General features: G+C 47.4%; 1 non-coding gene across 1 annotated transcript; it reads left to right on the forward strand.

The window, feature by feature from the left end:
* The first annotated feature begins 8,106 nt into the window (after nt 1-8,106).
* TRNAV-UAC lies at nt 8,107-8,179 on the forward strand. Its single transcript has one exon. It is a non-coding gene; the product is annotated as a tRNA-Val (tRNA).
* The last annotated feature ends 499 nt before the right edge of the window (nt 8,180-8,678 follow it).

The following is an 8,678-nucleotide window of genomic DNA, read 5'->3' on the forward strand; positions in this document are numbered from 1 at the left end:
CATGTAGTAAATAATGAATGTCAATGATTCTCAAAGAACCCAGGAATAGAAAAAGCATTTAATAAAAATTAGCTCTTGGCATAATCTCTTCATCCATGCCCAGCAGAGCTGTCAGATGTCTTCCAGGTTCACGAGAATTCATTTCTCTGCCCGTTCCCGCTTTGCACTTTGTAGCAATTACCACATGGTTCGCCTTATGTTAGAACTATTTGTATAAGTGGTAGTCAAGGCCACTGAGTCATGCATTCCTGGAGGTCAGTTACTATTTCTTTTTTTGAGACAGAGTCACTCTGTCGCCCAGGCTGGAGTGCAGTGGTATGATCTCGGCTCACTGCAACCTCCGCCCCCTGGGTTCAAGTGATTCTTCTGCCTCAGCCTCCCAAGTAGCTGGGATTACAGGCTCCCACCACCACGCCCAGCTAATTTTTGTATTTTTAGTAGAGACAGGGTTTCGCCATGTTGGCCAGGCTGATCTCAAACTCCTGACCTCAGGTGATCCACCTGTCTCGGCCTCCCAAAGTGCTAGGATTACAGGCGTGACCACTGCGCCCAGCCTGGGTCAGTTACTATATCTTACTCACCTTACAAACCCCAGAAGGCTGCACACAGCTCCTGCACATGGTACGCCTTCAAGGAATTACCCATGGATTTGAATAAGGTTATATATGATGTAACACTCACGCGCTTTATTTCATTTTTAGTGAGTTTATATTCTAAAACATTTGTTCCTGGTGAAAAACAATTCAGACAGTGCAAATAAAGATTATTCCAAATAGGATCATATAATACTCTTGCAACTTTTTAAACTGAGTGCATTGTTTCTCATTAGTTCTTTTTGTTTTGTTATTTTCATTTTCTCATTAGTTCTTAAAGATCTACCTCATTCTTTTTAACTTTGCATAATGTTGCATTCTTTCTGACATTCCGTCTTTCAGAAGTGCCACAATTTGTCCAAGCTGTTCCCTATTTCTGGACATTTTAAGACATTCTAGGGTTTTTTAAGTTATTATAAACAGCAGTGCCATGGACACATCTTTGTGTCCTTCTGGGAATGACTGGAAGATAAATTCCTAGAAGTGGATCAAAGGATCTGTCCATTGTTTTAGGTTGCCAACTGTATCAGTTACAGTTCAGTTAGCAGAGACTAGCATTCATTGCAGCCAGCTTATGCAGAAGGAGATTTGTTACAGGGTCCTGATGGTACACAGAATTGTCAGGAAGCCTCGAGAACAAATCTCATTGAACTTTCAGGGACGATATCAAGGGCTGTATTTCAGAACTAGGCCTCAAAAAGAAGTGCCTTTTCAATCAAGAAAATCTTTGCCAGTATAGGAACCTGCTGCCTTCACTTCCAACGCCAGAAGCTTGCTGTCTTCATCTGCTACAGTTGAGAGGCCAAATGATCAGAAAACACTCCACAGAAAATCACTTGTAGCCTTTGCCAGTGGAAGCAGAAATACGGCTTTTGCTTCTGCTTTCCAAAACTCAAGCAATTAGCAGAATCCAACTCGCAACTCAAAATCTGGACCTATGGGAGCCCGGGGCATGTAGCTGGTAACTTCCCTGTGTCTGCAGGTGGGGCTCACATGCCCAGGAGGCTGGGATGGGTCTTGAGCACCACAGACACCTACATCACTCGCTTTTGCCAAGATTCTCTTGCAGGCATACCCATCACCAAAGCTGCGTGGTATCGTTTTTTTTGTTTTTTTGTTGTTGTTGTTTTTGTTTCTGTTTTTGTTTTTGTTTTTGTTTTTTGAGATGGAGTCTCACTCTGTCGCCCAGGCTGGAGTGCAGTGGCACAATCTCGGCTCACTGCAACCTCCATCACCCGAGTTCAAGCAATTCTCCTGCCTCAGCCTCCCGAGTAGCTGGGATTACAGGCGCCCGCCACCACCCCCGGCTAATTTTTTTGTATTTTTAGTAGAGATGGGGTTTCACCATGTTGGCCAGGCTGGTCTTGAACTCCTGACCTCAGGTGATCCACCTGCCTCAGCCTCCCAAAGTGCTGGGATTACAGGCGTGAGCCACTGCGCCTGGCCACGGTATCACACTTTTAATGACCACTAACTTGATGTAATATCTCATGATTTTAGGCCGGGCGCGGTGGCTCACGCTTGTAATCCCAGCACTTTGGGAGGCCGAGGCGGGTGGATCACGAGGTCAGGAGATTGAGACCACGGTGAAACCCTGTCTCTACTAAAAATACAAAAAATTAGCTGGGCGTGGTGGCAGGCGCCTGTAGTCCCAGCTACTTGGAGAGGCTGAGGCAGGAGAATGGTGTGACCCCGGGAGGCGGAGCTTGCAGTGAGCCGAGATCGCGCCGCTGCACTCCAGCCTGGGTTCCTGGGTGACAGAGCGAGACTCCGTCTCAAAAAAAAAAGAAAAAAAAATCTCATTTTAATTTTGCATTTCTTTTTTATTATTTTTTTTTAAGAGACAGGGTCCTGCTCTGTTGCCCAGACTGGAGTGCAGTGGTGTGACCATAGCTCACTGCAGCCTCGACCTCCTAGGCTCAAGCAATCCTCCCTTCTCAGCCTCCTGAGCAGCTGGACCACAAGCATGCACCAGCTCGCCCAGCTAACTTTTAAAATTTTTGTAGAGATTCCACTTTTGTAGGGGGTCTCACTGTGTTGGCCAGGCTGGTCTCGAACTCCTGGCCTTAAGCAATCCTTTCACCTTGGCTTCCCAAAGTGTTGGGTTACAGGCATAAGCCACCACACCCAGCCTTGCATTTCTTATTCAGATTGAAGATCTTTAGATTTGTTTTTTGGCCATTATAGCTCTTTTTCCTATTTTTACCTGTATCAGTTAGCTGTTATTACTAAATGACAGACCACCCCAAAGCTCAGTGGGTTGAAACAGGAGTCTGTAGGGCATCCGGGTGGCTTTGCTGCTCACAGCTGGGCTCAATCCTGCATCCCGTCAGCCAGTGGGTTGCTGAGCTGGTATAGGATGGCCTTGGGTGGATCAAGCTGGCTCTGCTCCCCATGGTCTCTCCATTAGGCTAGCCCAGGCTGATTTTCATGACCGTGGCAGAGATTCAAGAGAGGAAACAGACTTAAATGTGTTTTCCAGTCTCTGCTCTGTTTGTGTAGATGCTTCCATCCCATTGGCCAAAGCAAGGCATGGTCATGCCCAGAATTAGTGTAGGGGGGCAGAACCCACAGGACTGGACACAGAGGCCATTGATTGGGGCCATTAATGAAACCAGCTCTTGCTTTATCTTTTGACCATTGTTTTGTCTTATTGATTTGTAAGAGTTTTTTATATTGGGTTAATTAGTTTACACATAATTTCAAATAATGACAATAAAATTTGGGTTATACATTTATAAGTGAAAAAAAACAGACTACAGCACAGCAGAAATAATCTCCTTTATAGCTCCTTTAAAAAAAAAAAAAAGCTCTTGTGAATAGATACAAGCATACACAGGCACTCCCTAAAATGCTGGGAGTGGGATGGCACATATTCCTTGGATATGATAGGAATCTATCTAGATTACAGTATGTGGTACCTTTAAAGCAGCTCTCAGAGTTCTAGAGCTTCCACCTGTGCCAGCCTACAGTATGCATGGTCTTTATTTTTCCCAATGTTGCTGAAAATCCACAATTAGCTAAAGGGGAAATGAATGCAAAAGACATAGGAACAAAATCCAGCTTGTGGCTCGTCCTGCCCCTTGAACACAGAGCCCTGGGTCTACCACAGCCTTTCCTCTCTTCCAGCTGATACAGACTTAGATAATTCCATTTTGTAATTTAATATTAGATGGAGGTGGGGTGGCTCACACCTATAATCCCAGCACTTTGGGAGGCTGAGGCTGGAGGATGCCTTGAGCCCAGGAGTTCACAGCTGCAGTGAGCTATGATCACACCACTGCACTCCAGCCTAGGTGACTGAGTGAGACCCTGTCTCTAAATAAAGACCAAAAAATAACAACGGACTAAACCAAAGTTTATTTTCTTTCCCACATAAGAGTCTGGGCATAGCCAACTACAGATGAGCTCGACCAGCCCCAGGTGTCAGCCCCCCGGTTCCTTCTGCTGGTTGTTCTGCTGTCCTGAGTAGGTCGCCCTTTTCCATGTGGTCCAGGATTGCTCCCCAACCTGTGGAGGGGAACAGGAATGAAGGGGAGGGCCAGGCACAGTGGCTCACACCTGTAATCCCAGCACTCTGGGAGGCTGAGGCAGGTGGATCACTTGAGGCCAGGAGTTCGAGACCAACCTGGCCAACATGGTGAAACCCTGTCTCTACTAAAAATACAAAAATTAGGCTGGGCAAGGTGGCTCATGCCTGTAATCCCAGTACTTTGGGAGGACGAGATGGGCGGGTCACCTGAGGTCGGGGGTTGGAGACCAGCCTGACCGACATGGAAAAACCCCATCTCTACTAAAAATACAAAATTAGCTGGGCGTGGTGGCACATGCCTGTAGTCCCAGCTACTCGGGAAGCTGAGGCAGGAGAATCTCCTGAACCTGGGAGGCGGAGGTTGCAGTGAGCCAAGATCGTGCCATTGCACTCCAGCCTGGGCAACAAAAGCGAAACTCCGTCTCAAAACAAACAAAAATTAGCTGGGCATGGTGGCACACACCTGTACTCCCAGCTACTTGGGAGGTTGCGGCAGGAGAATCGCCTGAACCTGGGAGGCAGAGGTTACAGTGAGCTGAGATTGCATGTCTGCACTCCAGCCTGGGAGACAGACTGAGACCCTGTCTCAAAAAAAAAAAAACGAATGAAAGGGAGGCTATACATGCCCCCTTTTTTTCAGAAGGCACATAGATCATTTCTGTTCACATCCTACTGACCATAGATCAGTCATATGACTGCTAGAAGAAAATTGAAATTTAAGGACGGTTCAGGGCTTTGCCATATACCCTTATCAGAGGTGCCATCATTGAGACTATTTAGGGACAATTCTCTGTGCAAGTCTTTGCTGCTGTCCTCACCCTTCCCCCAACACACACACTCCTTAACCTTAGATTTTAAAGTCTTAGAGACCAGAGAGCAAATCCACTTATTTATAGACCTGCGGTTGTAAGGGACATGAGAACAATCTGTGAAGATGGCATTCGGAGCAGAGAACAAGGCCCCATAGCCGTGTAGAGTGTTAGTCCCCTATAGTGATGCTCCAAGTGACCTCGTGCAGGTCACACTCCCTGCCTCTCAGTGTCCTGGTAAACGATGGGCAAAATGGCGCCTCCTTCCCAGGTTTACTGTGAGGATTAACTGAGATGGTGTGTGTCAGATCCCGGTGGAGGTCCAGCCCATGCTGAAGTCCGAGGGGAGTGGGTCGATGAGCAGAAATGCTTTTGGGCGGGGGGCCTAGGTAGGTGAATATGGTTTTTTTCAGCAGCAGTTCTCATCAATGGCTTTTTATTAGCAGCTTACTCACATTAGCTTTCTCACCCTGTCCACCTTGATCTCTGCTATTTGCTTCGGCTCTGTGGCTCCTGCGACCCCCACGCCTGCAGCTGCACAGCCTGCTCTACCTTGCCTTTAGGGTCAGCAGCTTAACTCTTTCTGTCTCTGGCACAAGCAAGCAGAGCTGTGTCCTGGCTCCCTCCTGTCTGTCTACCAGATAGACAGCTTTGGCTGTCTCCCTTTCTCTGGGCGCCAGCGCACCCACTACATCAAGCCATGTCGAGCCGAGCCAAGCCTCAAGAGCACCTGTACAGCGTCAGCAGGGCAGTTATACCTTTTACACACAATAGTGGCTCAGAGCCAAGTATAAACTTACACAAACAGGTTATGTACAAGTGGAGGTGTGCGCCTGCGCACCAAACTCACTGAGTCGTGCAGGCCTGTATATCCGCCTCGGTCTCTACCTTGACCAAAGCACATCCATGTACCTTACAGCCCGGCACATGCACCCAACACGTGTGAGCCATTGTTAGTATTAGCAACAGTAGCACCAGGTGAGCCTCTTTGGCTTAATGGGCTGAGTCGTCAAAGGCGCCTGAAAATCATCAAGTTAGCAGCAGCCCAAGACCAAGAAGAGCTCAACTGAAGAAAGCAGTGAGACAAGCACCATTTTTAGCCCCTTTTCCTAGTTTTCTCTTTCTCCTTCCCTCCCTGGGGATGTATGTCCTTAGCCCTTGGACGCCTCGATTGTCTTTATCAAAAAGAAAACTAGATTTCAGTCTTCATTCATGCTTAGGTGTTAATGAAAAATTTCAAATTTTATCAATCCCTGAGTTGTCTGCATTTTTTTTTTTTTTTTGAGACAGGATTTCACTGTCACTCAGGTTGGAGTACAGGAGTGTGATCTCGGCTCACTGCAGCCTCTGACTCCTGAGTTCAAGCGATCTTCCTACCTCAGCCTCCCAAGTAGCCGGGACCACAGGCATGCACCACCACACCTAGCTAATTATTTTTTTGTATTTTTTTTTAGTAGAGACAGGGTTTCACCATGTTGTCCAGGCTGGTCTCAAACTCCTGGGCTCAAGTGATCTGCCCACCTCAGCCTCCCAAAGATATGAGCCACCATGCCCAGCCAATTGTCTGCATTTTAATAAGGATCAAATTATTAAACCAAAAGAATGAAGCTCTCAATGTGAAATGCACGCATCATTAAAAATGTAAAGAAGCATTTTCAAAAATGTATTCTAACTGGGCCTTCCTTCATATCTTTATTTGTATTTGTTTTTTGTTTTTTGTTTGAGACATAGTCTCCCTCTGTCGCCCAGGCTGGAGTGCAGTGGCATGACCTCGGTTCACTGCAACCTCTGCCTCCTGGGTTCAAGCCATTCTCATGCCTCAGCCTCCTGAGAAGCTGGTATTACAGGTGTGTGCCGCCATGCCCGGCTAATTTTTGTATTTTTAGTAGAGACGGGGTTTCACCATGTTGGACAGGCTGGTCTCAAACTCCTGGCCTAAAGCAATCCGCCCACCTCAGCTTCCAAAGTTCTGGAATTACAGGCGTGAGCCACCGTGCCTGGTCTGTATCTTTATATTTGTTGATTTTTTTTTTTTTTTTTTTTTTTTTTGAGACAGAGTTTCGCTCTTGTTGCCCAGGTGGAGTGCAATGACACAATCTCGGCTCACTGCAACCTCTGCCTCCTGGGTTCAAGCAAATTCTCCTGCCTCAGCCTCCCGAGTAGCTGGGATTACAGGCACCCACCACCACGCCCAGCTGATTTTGTATTTTTAGTAGAGACAGGGTTTCACCATGTTGGTCAGGCTGATCTCAAATTCCCAGCCTCAGGTGATCCGCCCGCCTCCGGCTCCCAAAGTGCATTACAGGCGTGAGCCATCACGCCCGGCCAGGTCTTTGTAATTTTTTTATAATTAAGACATTTTCTGTCCCTTTCATAACTACATGTTGTTAATTCCATTTCTATTCAGCATCTCAAATAGGTCCACTTTCAACAAGTCCACCAACAGCCACTAGGCAACTCCAGCCATTGTCCTCTTGTTCCAGGTACTGTGGCTGCACAGCAAATTACCCCCAAATCTAGCCGTGTAAAGCAGCCCTTTGTTATGCTCATAGATTCTATGTATAGGAATTCAGACAGGGTCCAGCAGCGATGGCTTGTCTCTGCTCCCAGGGACTGCGGATTGCAGCTGGAAGATTTGAAGGCTGAAATCACCCGTGTCTGGCAAATGCTGCTGACTGACGACCTCAGTTCCTCCTCATGTGGGCCTCTCCCTCAGTCTTTCCATGTGGGCTGGTGTGAGCTGAGAGCGAGAGAGAGGGAGGGGGCGCCAGGCAAGGCCATATTGCCTGTCATAGCCTAACTTTATTTATTTATGTATTTATTTATTTATTTATTTATTTTTGAGACAGGGTCTCGTTCTGTTGCCCAGGCTGGAGTGCAGTGGCACAATCTCAGCTCACTGCAACCTCTGCCTCCCTGGTTCAAGCAATTCTCCTGCCTCAACCTTCCGAGTAGCTGGAACTACAGACACGTGCTACCACGCTTGGCTAATTTTTTTTTTTTTGTATTTTTAGTAGAGATGGAGTTTTGCCATGTTGCCAGGCTGGTCTCCAACTCCTGACCTCAGGTGATCTACCCACCTTGGCCTCCCAAAGTGCTAAGATTACATGCGTGAGCCACCGTGCCCAGCCTCATAGCCTCATAGTCTAGCTTTGAAACTTATATGGCATGTGGTTCCATAGTGTAGTGGTTATCACGTCTGCTTTACACGCAGAAGGTCCTGGGTTCAAGCCCCAGTGGAACCATGCTATGGTCTGCTGTTTTCCTGCCTGTAATCCCAGCTCCTCGGGAGGCTGAGGCAGGAGAATCACTTGAACCCAGAGGCAGAGGTTGCAATGAGCTGAGTTTGCATGTAACTCGTCTCAAAAAAAGAAAAAAAAGTCATGTCGCTTTGCCACATCCATTTGTCAAGGCAGTCAAAAAGCCTCGCCCGGGTTCGTGGGAAGGGAAGTAGACTCCACCTCTTGATGGGAGTGGTAAAGTTCTGGAAGAACAGGTGGGAGTGGAAATGTGGGCTCTGCCATGTTTCCCTTGCCTGAGTTACTGGGATGGCCTCATCACCGGCCTTGCTACTTCCACTTTTTTTTTTTTTTTTTTTTGAGACGGAGTTTTGCTCTTGTTACCCGGGCTGGAGTACAATGGCATGATCTCAGCTCACCGCAACCTCCACCTCCTGGGTTCAAGCGATTCTCCTGCCTCAGCCTCCCGAGTAGCTGGGATTACAGGCATGCGCCACCACACCCA

The sequence above is a fragment of the Nomascus leucogenys genome, chromosome 9, assembly GCF_006542625.1.
Source record: "Nomascus leucogenys isolate Asia chromosome 9, Asia_NLE_v1, whole genome shotgun sequence".
Lineage (NCBI taxonomy): Eukaryota > Metazoa > Chordata > Mammalia > Primates > Hylobatidae > Nomascus > Nomascus leucogenys.